The sequence below is a fragment of the Pristiophorus japonicus genome, chromosome 27 (genome assembly GCF_044704955.1).
Source record: "Pristiophorus japonicus isolate sPriJap1 chromosome 27, sPriJap1.hap1, whole genome shotgun sequence".
NCBI classification, from domain to species: Eukaryota; Metazoa; Chordata; class Chondrichthyes; family Pristiophoridae; genus Pristiophorus; species Pristiophorus japonicus.
In genome coordinates this window covers 18,402,112-18,416,203 of record NC_092003.1, presented here as the reverse complement: position 1 = coordinate 18,416,203, position 14,092 = coordinate 18,402,112, and positions in this window count along the sequence as shown.

Sequence of the window (14,092 nt, the reverse complement as noted above, 5' to 3'; positions counted from 1 at the left end):
GGGCAGTGGGATTAGTTTGGGATTGATACAGGGCTATGGGGAGGGAGCGGGGCAGTGGGATTAGTTTGGGATTGATACAGGGCTGTGGGGAGAGAGCGGGGCAGTGGGATTAGTTTGGGATTGATACAGGGCTATGTGGAGAGAGTGGGGCAGTGGGATTAGTTTGGGGATTGAAACAGGGCTATGGGGAGAGAGCGGGGCAGTGGGATTAGTTTGGGATTGATACAAGGCTATGGGGAGAGAGCGGGGCAGTGGGATTAGCTTGGTATTGATACAGGGCTATGGGAAGAGAGCGGGGCAATGGGATTAGTTTGGGATTGATACAGGGCTATGGGGAGAGAGTGGGGCAGTGGGATTAGTTTGGGATTGATACTGGGCTCTGGGGAGAGAACGGGGCAGTGGGATTAGTTTGGGATTGATACAGGGCTATGGGGAGGGAGCGGGGCAGTGGGATTAGTTTGGGATTGATACAGGGCTGTGGGGAGAGAGCGGGGCAGTGGGATTAGTTTGGGATTGATACAGGGCTATGTGGAGAGAGTGGGGCAGTGGGATTAGTTTGGGGATTGAAACAGGGCTATGGGAAGAGAGCGGGGCAGTGGGATTAGTTTGGGATTGATACAAGGCTATGGGGAGAGAGCGGGGCAGTGGGATTAGCTTGGTATTGATACAGGGCTATGGGAAGAGAGCGGGGCAATGGGATTAGTTTGGGATTGATACAGGGCTATGGGGAGAGAGCGGGGCAGTGGGATTAGTTTGGGATTGATACAGGGCTATGTGGAGAGAGTGGGGCAGTGGGATTAGTTTGGGGATTGAAACAGGGCTATGGGGAGAGAGCGGGGCAGTGGGATTAGTTTGGGATTGATACAAGGCTATGGGGAGAGAGCGGGGCAGTGGGATTAGCTTGGTATTGATACAGGGCTATGGGAAGAGAGCGGGGCAATGGGATTAGTTTGGGATTGATACAGGGCTATGGGGAGAGAGTGGGGCAGTGGGATCAGTTTGGGATTGATACAGAGCTACAGGGAGAGCAGTTTAAAGGCAGCGGCGACTGGATACTCCAGGGAACAGTGTGAGCAGGTTGGTGACTGCGACGAAGTGGAACTGGGCAACTACGGTAGATATCACAGGATGCAGGGAAGTGATTGGTTGGTGAGTTGTCGCGCCTTTTTTGCTTTTCTTGCTTAATTGTTTAATCAACTGTTTACGAAATAGCATTAGTGTGTGTTTTACTAAGGGTTCGAATTCTGTGGCATTGGTGGGACTCGAAATAAAATGAATTAATGAATTAAGTACATTAAGACGGCAGGATAGGTGATGTGTCAGAGCTGCAACATGTGGGAGCTGGTGGACCCCATTGAGGTCCACAGTGACCACATCTGCGGTAAGTATCTGCACGAGGAACTTCGGCTTCACGTCGATGAGCTGGAGTCCGAGCTCCAGACACTGCGACACATCAGGGAGAGGGACAGTTACTTGGACACCATGGTCCAAGGGGTAGTCACACCCTTAGGTTCACTAACTCAGATTTGCCTCGGGTGTGACTACAAGTGAGGCAGGTATGGGGATCCAGGAGGTAGTGATGGAGGAGCCTCAACCCTTGCTCTTGTCCAACAGGTTCGAGGCTCTTGCTCCCCGTGTGACGAGAGCAGGGTCTGCAGGGAGGATGAGCAAACTGACCACAGCACCGTGCTACAGGGGGCTGTTCAAGTGGGGGGAGTAAAAAGAAACGTTGTAAATGGTAGGGGACAGTATCATTAGGGGGATAGATACTGTTCTCTGCAGCCGAGTGCGTGAGTCCCGAAGGCTGTGTTGCCTGCCTAATGTCAGGGTTAACGATATCTCCTCTGGGTTGGAGAGGAACTTGGAGTGGGAGGGGATTGGTCCAGTTGGCGTGGTCCACATGGGTACCAACGGCATCGATAGGACAGACAGGAAGGGTCTGCTAAAGGATTATGAGCAGCGCGGGGCCAAATTAAAAAGCAGAACCACAAAGGTAATTGTTATATATGTAAACTTGTATATACTCTGTACAGCCACCAGAGGGCTCATCCAATGGAGTCCCAAGGGATCCCATAATCCCTTGGGAGCACAGGTATTTAAGGAGACCTCACAGGTTGGAGAGGCAGTCTGGAGACCTGCAATAAAAGGTTACGGTCACACTTTACTTTGAGCTCACAGTATTCAGTCTGACTCTTTCTTCATACATAACAACTGGCGATGAGATACAGATAGCAAACCCAAAGATGCAGGGAACAGTGGGCATCCTGGAGAAATTCTCAGAGGGAGATGATTGGGAAACCTTTGTGGAGCGACTTGACCAATACTTGGTAGCCAACGAGCTGAATGGAGAAGAGAACGCTGCCAAACAAAGGGCGATTCTCCTCACCATCTGCAGGGCACCAACGTATGGCCTCATGAAAAATCTGCTTACTCCAGCGAAACCCATGGAGAAATTGTACAATGATTTGTGCACACTGGTCCGGGGGCATTTGAACCCGAAGGAAAGCATTCTGATGGCGAGGTACCGGTTCTACACCTACAAAAGGTCTGAAGGCCAGGAAGTGGCGAGTTATGTCACCGAGCTAAGACGCCTTGAAGGACATTTGGAGCACATGCTCAGAGACTTTTTTGCACTTGGCATTGGCCACGAAACCATACTTCGCAAACTTTTGACTGTAGAGACCCCAACCTTGAGTAAAGCCATAGCGATAGCCCAGGCGTTCATTGCCACCAGTGACAATACTAAGCAAATCTCTCAGCACACAAGTGCTGCTACAAGTACTATGAACAAAGTGATGCTGTTTTCAAATCACAACGTACAGGGCAGGTCACACATGCCTGCAGCTGCAAGTCCACAGATGTCTCAGAGTCCACCATCAAGGGTGATGAATGCATTGCCATTAATACTTTGTTGGCGCTGCGGGGGTGATCATCGTTTCCATTCATGCCGCTTCAAAGGGTACGTATGCAAGGGTTGTGGAACAACGGGACATGTCCAATGTATGTGCAGGCGAGCTGCAAATCCTGTTAATCATGCAAACCACCATGTTGCAGAGGAGGACAGATCCACAGCAGATCACAATGAACCAGAGCCTCAGACCGAGGAGGCAGAGGTACATGGGGTGCACACATTTACCACAAAGTGTCTCCCGATAATGCTGAATGTTGAACTAAATGGACTCCCGGTGTCAATGGAGCTGGACACGGGCGCAAGCCAGTCCATCATGAGCAAAAAGACTTTAGAAAAATTGTGGTGCAGCAAGGCCTCAAAGCCAGTCTTAACTCCAATTTGCACGAAACTAAGAACTTACACAAAGGAACTGATTCCCGTATTAGGAAGTGCTAACGTAAAGGTCTCCTACGATGGAGAGGTGCACAATCTACCACTCTGGGTGGTACCGGGCGATGGTCCCACGCTGCTCGGCAGGAGCTGGCTGGGAAAGATACGCTGGAACTGGGTCGACGTCTGAGCGCTATCGCCCACTGACGACACTTCATGTGCCCAGGTCTTAAACAAGTTCCCTTCGCTGGTCATCGGGAAATTACAAGGAGCAAAAGTGCAGATCCACCTAATTTCGGGGGCGCGATCCATTCATCACAAGGCGAGAGCAGTACGGTACATGATGAGAGAAAGGGTAGAGATCGAGCTAGACAGGCTGCAAAGAGAGGGCATCATTTCTCCGATGGAATTCAACGAGTGGGCCAGTCCGATTGTCCCAGTCCTCAAGAGAGACGGCACCGTCAGAATCTGTGGCGATTACAAAGTAACTATCAATCGTTTCTCCCTGCAGGACCAATACCCACTACCAAAGACCGACGACCTCTTTGCAACCCTGGCGGGAGGAAAGGCATTCACAAAGCTGGATTTGACTTCAGCCTACATAACGCAGGAGCTGGAGGAATCATCAAAGGGCCTCATCTGCATCAAGACGCACAAAGGTCTCTTCATTTATAACAGATGTCCGTTTGGAATTCAATCAGCGGCAGCGATATTCCAGAGAAACATGGAAAGTTTACTGAAGTCAGTCCCACACACCGTGGTCTTCCAGAAGCACATCTTGGTCACAGGTCAGGACACAGTCGAGCATCTGCAGAACCTTGAGGAGGTTCATAGTCGACTCAACCGCGTGGGGCTCAGTTTACAATGCTCGAAGTGCGTTTTCCTGGCACCTGAAGTGGAGTTCCTGGGGAGGAGGATCGAGGCGGATGGCATCAGGCCCACCGATTCGAAGACTGAAGCAATCGAGAACGCACCAAGGCCACAGAACGTGACGGAGCTGCGGTCGTTTCTAGGACTCCTGAACTACTTTGGTAACTTCTTACCGGGTCTCAGCACACTGTTAGAACCACTGCACGCCTTACTGTGTAAAGGGGATTAATGGGTATGGGGCAAAAGCCAAGAAAATTACTTTGTAAAAGCTAGAAAATTGTTATGCTCAAACAAATTGCTTGTGTTGTATGATCCATGTAAGCGTTTGATACTAGCATGTGATGCGTCATCATATGGCGTCGGGTGTGTATTGCAACAAGCCAATGATTTTGGGAAATTGCAACCAGTTGCTTATGCATCCAGGAGTCTGTCGAAGGCCAAGAGAGCCAACAGCATGATTGAAAAAGAAGCGTTAGCGTGTGTCTATGGGGTAAAGAAAATGCATCAATATCTGTTTGGGCTAAAATTCGAATTGGAAACTGACCATAAGCCACTTATATCCCTGATTTCTGAGAGTAAAGGGATAAATACCAATGCATCGGCCCGCATCTAGAAATGGGCACTCATGTTGTCCGCATACAACTACGCCATCCGCCACAGGCAAGACACAGAAAACTGCGCCGATGCTCTCAGTAGGCTGCCATTGCCCACCACAGAGGTGGAAATGGCACAGCCCGCAGATTTAGTCATGGTTATGGAAGCATTTGAGAGTGAGCAATCACCCGTCACTGCCCGGCAGATCAAAACCTGGACAAGCCAGGACCCCTTATTGTCCCTAGTCAAAAGCTGTGTGCTTCATGAGAGCTGGTCCAGTGTCCCAGTGGAAATGCAGGAAGAGATAAAGCCGTTCCAGCGGCGCAAAGATGAAATGTCTATACAGGCAGACTACCTTCTGTGGGGTAATCGGGTAGTGGTTCCCAAGAAGGGCAGAGACACCTTCATCAGTGACCTCCACAGTACCCACCCAGGCATCGTAATAATGAAAGCGATAGCCAGATTCCACGTGTGGTGGCCCGGTATCGATGCGGACTTAGAGTCCTGCGTGCACAGATGTAATACATGCTCGCAGTTAAGCAATGTACCCAGGGAGGCGCCACTAAGTTTATGGACTTGGCCCTCCAAACCGTGGTCTAGGGTACACGTCAACTATGCAGACCCAATCTTGGGTAAAATGTTCCTTGTGTTGTAGACGCATACTCCAAATGGATTGAATGTGAGATAATGTCGGCAAGCACGTCTGCTGCCACCACTGAAAGCCTGCGGGCCATGTTTGCCATGCACGGCCTGAACTATGTCCTCATGAGCGACAATGGGCCATGTTTTACAAGTGCTGAGTTCAAAGAATTCATGACCCGTAACGGAATCAAACATGTTACATCTGTCCCATTTAAACCAGCATCCAATTGTCAGGCAGAGAGAGCAGTGCAAACCATCAAGCAAGGCTTGAAGAGGGTAACAGAAGGCTCACTGCAGACTCGCCTATCCCGAGTCCTGCTTAGCTACCGCACAAGACCCCACTCACTCACTGGGATCCCACCTGCTGAACTGCTTATGAAAAGAGCACTTAAGACAAGGCTCTCGTTAATTCACCCCAATCGACATGAACAGGTAGAGAGCAGGCGGCTCCAACAAAGTCAATATCATGATAGCGTAAATGTGTCACGCGAGATTGAAATCAACGATCCTGTATTTATATTGAATTATGGACAAGGTCCCAAGTAGCTTCCCGGCACTGTCGTGGCCAAAGAGGGGAGCAGGGTGTTTCGGGTCAAACTTTCAAATGGACTCATTCACCGGAAACACTTGGACCAAATCAAACTCAGATTCACGGACTATCCTGAACAACCCATTTTGGACCCTACCTTCTGTGACCCCCCCCAACACATACACCAGTGGCCACCGACACCGCGATTGACCACGAAGCAGAACCCATCATCCATAGCACCCGCAGCAGGACTCACCACACCAGGCAGCCCAGCAAGGCCAGCTGCACAGCAGCCCAGCGAGGGCCCAACAGACGATTCACCGATACCAGCATTTGCCCCGAGACGATCAACCAGGGCAAGAAGGGTCCCAGATCGACTCACCTTGTAAATAGTTACACTATTGACTTTGGGGGGGGGGGAAGTGTTGTTATATATGTAAACCTGTATATACTGTGTACAGCCACCAGAGGGCTCCTCCACTGGAGTCCCAAGGGATCCCATAATCCCTTGGGAGCACAGGTATTTAAGGAGGCCCCACAGGTTGGAGATGCACTCTGGAGACCTGCAATAAAAGACTACGGTCACACTTTACTTTGAGCTCACAGTGTTCATACATAACAGTAATAATCTCTGGATTACTACCCGAGTCACGAGCAAATTTACATCGGCTAACTAAGATCAGAGAGCTAAAACTCGTGGCTCAAAGACTGGTGTGGGAGAAATGGGTTTTGGTTCCTGGGCACTGGCACCAGTACTGGGGTAAGAAGGACCGACTCCACTTGAACCGTGCTGGGGCTAGGGTCCTGGCAAACCGAATAACTAGCTCTGCTTAGAGAGCATTAAACTAATTAGCTGGGGGGCGGTTTAAATGAGCACAAACCTAAAAGCTCAAAGAATAAGGTGAAGGCAATAGAGCGGGGTAGCATTGGGGGAAATGAAAACCAGAGCGTGACAGGAAGGGACAGACTCTAGAAATATAAGAGTGTATCAGAAACTGGGACCATAGCAGGAGAAAATGGTAAGAAAACACATTTAAAAGCTCTTTATCTGAATGCACGCAGCATTCGTAACAAATTAGATGAGTTGTCGGCACAAATACTTACAAACGGGTCTGATCTGGTAGCCATAACAGAGACGTGGTTGCAAGGTGACCAGGACTGGAAATTAAATATTCAGGGGTACTTGACAATTCAGAAGGACAGACAGAAAGAAAAAGGAGGTGGGGTAGCTCTGTTGAAAAAGGATGGAATCACTGCAATAGTGAGAAATGATATTGGCTCAAATGATCAGGATGTTGAAACAGTTTGGGTGGAGATGAGCAATAGTAAGGGGGAAAAGTCACTGGTGGGCGTAGTCTATAGGCCCCCAAACAGTAGCAACTCTGTTGGTCGGTGCATAAACCAGGAAATAGTGGGGGCTTGTAAAAAGGGAACAGCAATAATCATGGGTGATTTTAACCTCCATATTGATTGGACAAATCAAATTGGTCAGGGTAGCCTTGAGGAAGATTTCATAGCGTGCATAAGGGACGGGTTCCTTGAGCAGTACGTAATGTAACCAACCAGGGGGCAGGCTATCTTAGATCGGGTCCTGTATAATGAGACAGGATTAATAAACAATCTCCTAGTAAAGGATCCCCTCGGATTGAGTGATCATAGCATGGTTGAATTTCAAATTCAGATGGAGGGCGAGAAAGTTGGATCTCAAACCAGCATACTAAGCTTAAATAAAGAAGACTACAAAGGTATGAGGGCAGTGTTGGCTAAAGTGGACTGGAAAATAGATTAAAGAGTAGGACGGTTGATGAAGAGTGGTGTACATTTAAGGAGATATTTCATAACTCTCAAGAAAAATATACTCCAGTGAGGAGGAAAGGGTGTAAGAGAAAAGATAGCCATCCGTGGCTAATGAAAGAAATAAAGGACAGTATCCAATTAAAAACAAGGGCACACAAAGTGGCAAAACTAGTGGGAGGACAGAAGATTGGGAAGCTTTTAAAAGCCAGCAAAGAATGACTAAATAAATAATTAAGAAAGGGAAGATAGAATATGAAAGTAAACTAGCACGAAATATAAAAACAGATAGCAAGAGTTTCTTTAGGTATATAAAAAGGAAAAGAGTGGCTAAAGTAAGTAATGGGGAACATGGAGATGGCAGAAACTCTGAACAAATAATTTGTATCAGTCTTTACTGTAGAGGACTCTAAAGATATCCCAACAGTGGGTAGCAACATAGAAACATATAAATTTACAGCGCAGAAGGAGGCCATTTCGGCCCATCGTGTCCACGAGGGCTGACAAAGAGCCGCACGCTCCTTGGTCAGTGGCCCTGAAGGTTACATATAAACCTTTGAACATTGAACAATGGCGGAAAGGTAAAGAGCACCCAGCCCAACCAGTCTGCCCCACACAACTGCAACATCCCTTACACTGAAACATTCTGCACTCCACCCCAACCGGAGCCATGTGATCTCCTGGGAGAGGCAAAAACCAGATAAAAACCCAGGCCAAGTTAGGGAGAAAAAAATCTGGGAAAATTCCTCTCCGACCCATCCAGGCGATTGAAACTCGTCCAGGAGATCACACCCTGGTCATATTCTATTCCCTGCAGTACCTACCATTATATCTGCGCTGTCCAACAAAAGGTCATCCAGTCTAATCCCAATTACCAGCTCTAGGTCTGTAACCCTGCAGGTTACTGCACTTTAAGTGCCCATCCAACCATCTCTTAAATGTGGTGAGGGTTTCTGCATCCACCACTCTTCCAGGCAGTGAGTTCCAGATCTCCACAACCCTCTGTGTAAAGAAGCCCCCCTCCACCTCAAATCCTCTCTAAACCTTCCACCAACCACCTTAAAACTATGCTCCCTCATAATAGACCCCTGCACCAATGGAAATAGGCCCTTACTATCCACTATCTCCAGGCCCCTCAATATTTTGTACACCTCAATGAGGTCTCCTCTCAACCTCCTCTGTTCCAATGAAAACAAACCCAGCCTATCCAATCTGTCCTCATAACTAAGATTCTCCATTCCAGGCAACAGCCTAGTAAATCTCCTCTGCACCCTCTCTAGTGCAATCATGTCCTTCCTATTATACGGCGAGCAGAACTGCACGCAGTACTCCAGCTGTGGCCTAACCAAAGTATTATACAATTTAAGCATAACCTCCCTGCTCTTATATTCTATGCCTCGGCCAATAAAGGTCTACTACTTAATGTGTATACATACCCTTTCCTTATTAGCCCTCTCAAAGTGCATCACCTCTCACTTCTCTGAATTAAATTCCATTTGCCACTGCTCTGCCCACCTGACCAGTAGATTGATATCCTCCTGCAGCCCATGACTTTCCTCTTCATTATTAACCATACAGCCAATTTTAATGTCGCCTGCAAACTTCTTAATCATACTCCCTATATTCAAATCTAATCATTGATATATACCACAAAAAGCAAGGGTTCTAGTACTGAGTCCTGCAGAACCCCACTGGAAACATCCTTCCAGTCACAAAAACATCCATCAATCATTACCCTTTGCTTCCTACCTCCAAGCCAATTTTGGATCCAACTTCCCACTTTGCCCTGTATCCCATGAGCTTTAACCTTCATGACCAGTCTACCATGTGGGACCTTATCAAAGGCTTTGCTAAAGTCCATATATACTACATCGTACGCACTACCCTCATCGACCCTCTTGGTTACCTCCTCAAAAAATTCAATCAGGTGAGTCAAACATGATCCTCCCTTAACAAATCCGTGCTGATTGTCCATAATTAATCCTTGCCTTTCCAAATGTAGATTTATCCAGTCTTTCAGGATTTTTTCCAATACTGAGGTTAGGCTGACAAACCTGTAGTTACTCGGTCTATCCCTATCTCCCTTCTTAAACAAGTGGATTACATGAGCAGTCCTCCAATCCTCCGGCACCTTGCCCAGATCCAAAGAGGACTGAAAAATGATGGTCAAGGCCTCTGCTATTTCCGCTTAACAGCCTGGGATGCATTTCATCCGGGCCTGGGGACTTATCTACTTTCAAAGCTGCTAAACCCCTTAATACCTCCTCTCTCACTATATTTATTTCATCTAGAATATCACACTCCTCCTCGATAACAGTATCTGCATTGCCCCTTTCCTTTGTGAAAACAGATGCAAAGTACTCGTTAAGAACCTTATCAACATCTTCTGCCTCCACACAAAGATTACCCTCATGCTCTCGAATAGGCCCTGCCCTTTCTTTAGTTACCCTCTTACTCTTAATATAGTTATAGAACATCTTAGGGTTTTCCTTAATTTTACTAGCCAAGAATTTCTCGTGCTCTCTCTTAGCATTCCTAATATCCTTTTAAATTTTGCCTCTTAACTTTCTATATTCCTCTAAAGGTTCTATAGTATTTAGCCATTGGTATATGACACAAGCATCCCTTTTTTTCTTAATCCTCCCCTGTATGTCCCTAGACATCCAGGTGGCTCTGGAATAATTTTTCCCAGCCTTTTTCTTTAAGGACGCATGTTTAGCTTGAGCCTTCCGGATCTCCTCCTTAAATGCCTCCCACTGTTCCGGCACAAGTAGCTGTTTCCAGTCCACTGTGGCCAAATCACTCCTTAACTTAGCAAAATTAGCTTTTCCCCAATTCGGAACTTTTATTTCAGGCCTAGCCTTGTCCTTATCCATAACCAACTTGAATCTGACTGAATTATGGTCACTCGCACCCAAGTGCTCTCCCACTAATACCCCTTCCACCTGCCCGGCTTCATTCCCCAAAACTAAATCCAAGACCGCCCCCTCTCGTGTTGGTCTTGCTACCTACTGACTAAAAAAGCTCTGTTGAATGCATTTCAAGAGTTCTGCACCCTCTATAGCCTTCACACTATATTTGTCCCAATCAATATTTGGATAGTTAAAACCCCTACTATGACAACTCTATGGTTTTGGGACTTCACAGCAATTTGCCTACATATTTGCTCCTCTATCTCCCTCCCACTGTTTGGGGGTCTATAATCTTATCATAGGCAGTCCCTCGAAACGAGGATGACTTGCTTCCACGCCCCAAAAAATGATGACTTCACAGGTGTTTCAATGAAGAACCCGAACTACATCCTGAAGGGTGGTAGATGCCTGTGGGTGGGTTTTTTTAACGTGGGGTGGCCGTTGCACACCAGCCACCACACGGGCTTGACAGAGCGAGGTCTTGGTCCAGTGGCAAGGATTACTCAAGACAATACAAGCCCAGCAGTGTGATCGCCCCTTTTTTATTTTTCAATTCGACCCATATGGCCTCCTTTGACGATCCCTCTAACATATCACCCCTCCTCACCGCTGTAATAGTTTCTGAAATCAATACCATGACCCCCTCCCCCCTTTTTGTCCCCCTCTCTGTCTTGTCTAAAAATCCTGTAGCCAGGAATATTGATCTGCCAAACCTGCCCCTCTTTCAGCCATGTTTCCGCAATGGCTATAATGTCAGACTCCGAAGTGTCTACCTGTGCTCGTAGCTTATCCGCCTTATTCGCTATACTCCTCGCATTAAACCATTCAGCACAGGAAGGCCTCCTTGTTTACTGCATACTAAACCCTGTTTCCTCAATCCTACAGATTCGCTTTCTAGATCCTTGCTATCCAATTTCTGCTTTCCTTCCTTCCCATTTGAATTTGTTCTCAGGTTCCCACCCCCCCCTGCCAAGCTAGTTTAAACCCTCCCCAACAGCACTAGCAAAACTCCCCGCGAGGATATTGGTCCCGGCGCTGTTGAGGTGCCACCCGTCCGGTTTGTACAGGTTCCATCTCCCCCAGAAGCGGTCCCAATGCCTCAAGAATTTAAAGCCCTCCCTCCTGCACCAACTTTCCAACCACGTATTCATCCTCTCTATCCTTCTATTCTTATAATTAGCACGTGGCACCGGGAGTAACCCGGAGCTCTCAGCCTCGCGGATGTACCTTTGAGGTTCTACCCTTTCATTTTCTTCCGAGCTCCCTGAATTCTTCCTGTAGGATCTCATCCCTCATTTTACCTATGTCGTTAGTCCCGATATGGACCACGACCTCCATCTGTTTACCCTCCCCCCCCCCCCCAGGATGCCCTGCATCCACTCTGTGACATCCTTGACCCTGGCGCCAGGGAGGCACCAAACCATTCGGGAATCACGTCTACAGCCGCAGAAACCCCCGTCTGTTTCCCCTAACTATAGAATCCCCAATCACTGCAGCTCTTTTATTCTTCGTCCTTCCTTCCTGTACAGCTGAGCCACCCGTGGTGCCTTCCTTCCTGTACAGCTGAGCCACCCGTGGTGCCTTCCTTCCTGTACAGCTGAGCCACCCGTGGTGCCTTCCTTCCTGTACAGCTGAGCCACCCGTGGTGCCTTCCTTCCTGTACAGCTGAGCCACCCGTGGTGCCTTCCTTCCTGTACAGCTGAGCCACCCGTGGTGCCTTCCTTCCTGTACAGCTGAGCCACCCGTGGTGCCTTCCTTCCTGTACAGCTGAGCCACCCGTGGTGCCTTCCTTCCTGTACAGCTGAGCCACCCGTGATGCCTTCCGTCCTGTACAGCTGAGCCACCCGTGGTGCCTTCCTTCCTGTACAGCTGAGCCACCCGTGGTGCCTTCCTTCCTGTACAGCTGAGCCACCCGTGGTGCCTTCCTTCCTGTACAGCTGAGCCACCCGTGGTGCCTTCCTTCCTGTACAGCTGAGCCACCCGTGGTGCCTTCCTTCCTGTACAGCTGAGCCACCCGTGGTGCCTTCCTTCCTGTACAGCTGAGCCACCCGTGGTGCCTTCCTTCCTGTACAGCTGAGCCACCCGTGGTGCCTTCCTTCCTGTACAGCTGAGCCACCCGTGGTGCCTTCCTTCCTGTACAGCTGAGCCACCCGTGGTGCCTTCCTTCCTGTACAGCTGAGGCACCCGTGGTGCCTTGGAATTGGCTCTGGCTGCACTCCCCAGAAGCCACATGGTTCCTTCCGATACTCAGAATTGAATATCGGTTTGAAAGCGAGATGGACTCATGGAGGGGGGACTCCCGCGTTACCTGCCCAGCACACTTACCGCGTCTGCCGATCACCCACTTCCCCTCTACCTGCACGCCTTTAAGCTGCGGGGTAGCCACCTCCTGAAACGTGCTATCCACGTAGCTCTCAGCCTCGCGGATGCACGCGGAGCTCTAGCAGTTGAAGCTGGAGACAGCGCCTGCACACGTGGTTGTCTAGGCTGCACAAAGCGTCCAGGACATTCCACATGCCGCAGGATGGGCACTCCACAGGTCAGCGACTACACTCCGAAAATACTTCATTGGCTGTAAAACGCCGGTGGTCATGAAAGGCGCTTTATAAATGCAAGTCCTTCTTTCTTTCTCCATCTCACCCCATCACCATAACCCTCTGTTCCTTTCTCCCTCATGTGTTTATCCAGCCTCCCCTTAAATACATCGATACTATTCGCCTCAACCCCTCCCTGTGGCAGCGAGTTCCACATTCTCACCGCTCTCTGGGTAAAGAGGTTTCTCCTGAATTCCCCGTTGGATTTATCAGTGACTGTCTGATATCGATGGCCTCGAATTCTGGTCTCCCCCACAAGTGGAAACATCTTCTCTACGTCAACCCTATCGAACCCTTTTGTGATTCTATTGACCTCGATTAGAGCTCTCCGCAACCTACTCTTTTGTAGACTAAAGACCCCAGCTTGTTCAATCCTACTTGGTAGTTACAACCTCTCAGTTCTGGGATCATCCTTGTAAATGAATTAGTTTTAAATAAGAACATAAGAACGTAAGAAATAGGAGCAGGAGTTGGCCATTCGGCCTCTTGAACCTGCTCCCCCATTTAATAAGATCATGGCTGATCCGATCATGGACTCAGGGCCACTTCCCCGCCCGCTCCCCATAACTCTTTATTCCCTTATCGGTTAAGAAACTGTCTATTTCTGTCTTAAATTTATTCAATGTCCCAGCTTCCACAGCTCTCTGAGGCAGCGAATTCCACAGATTTACAACCCTCTGAGAAAAGAAATTTCTCCTCGTCTCAGTTTTAAATGGGCGGCCCCTTATTCTAAGATCATGCCCTCTAGTTCTAGTCTCCCCCATCAGTGGAAACATCCTCTCTGCATCCACCTTGTCAAGCCCCCTCATAATCTTAGACGTTTCGATAAAATCACCTCTCAATCTTCTGATGAGTAGAGGCTTAACCTACTCAACCT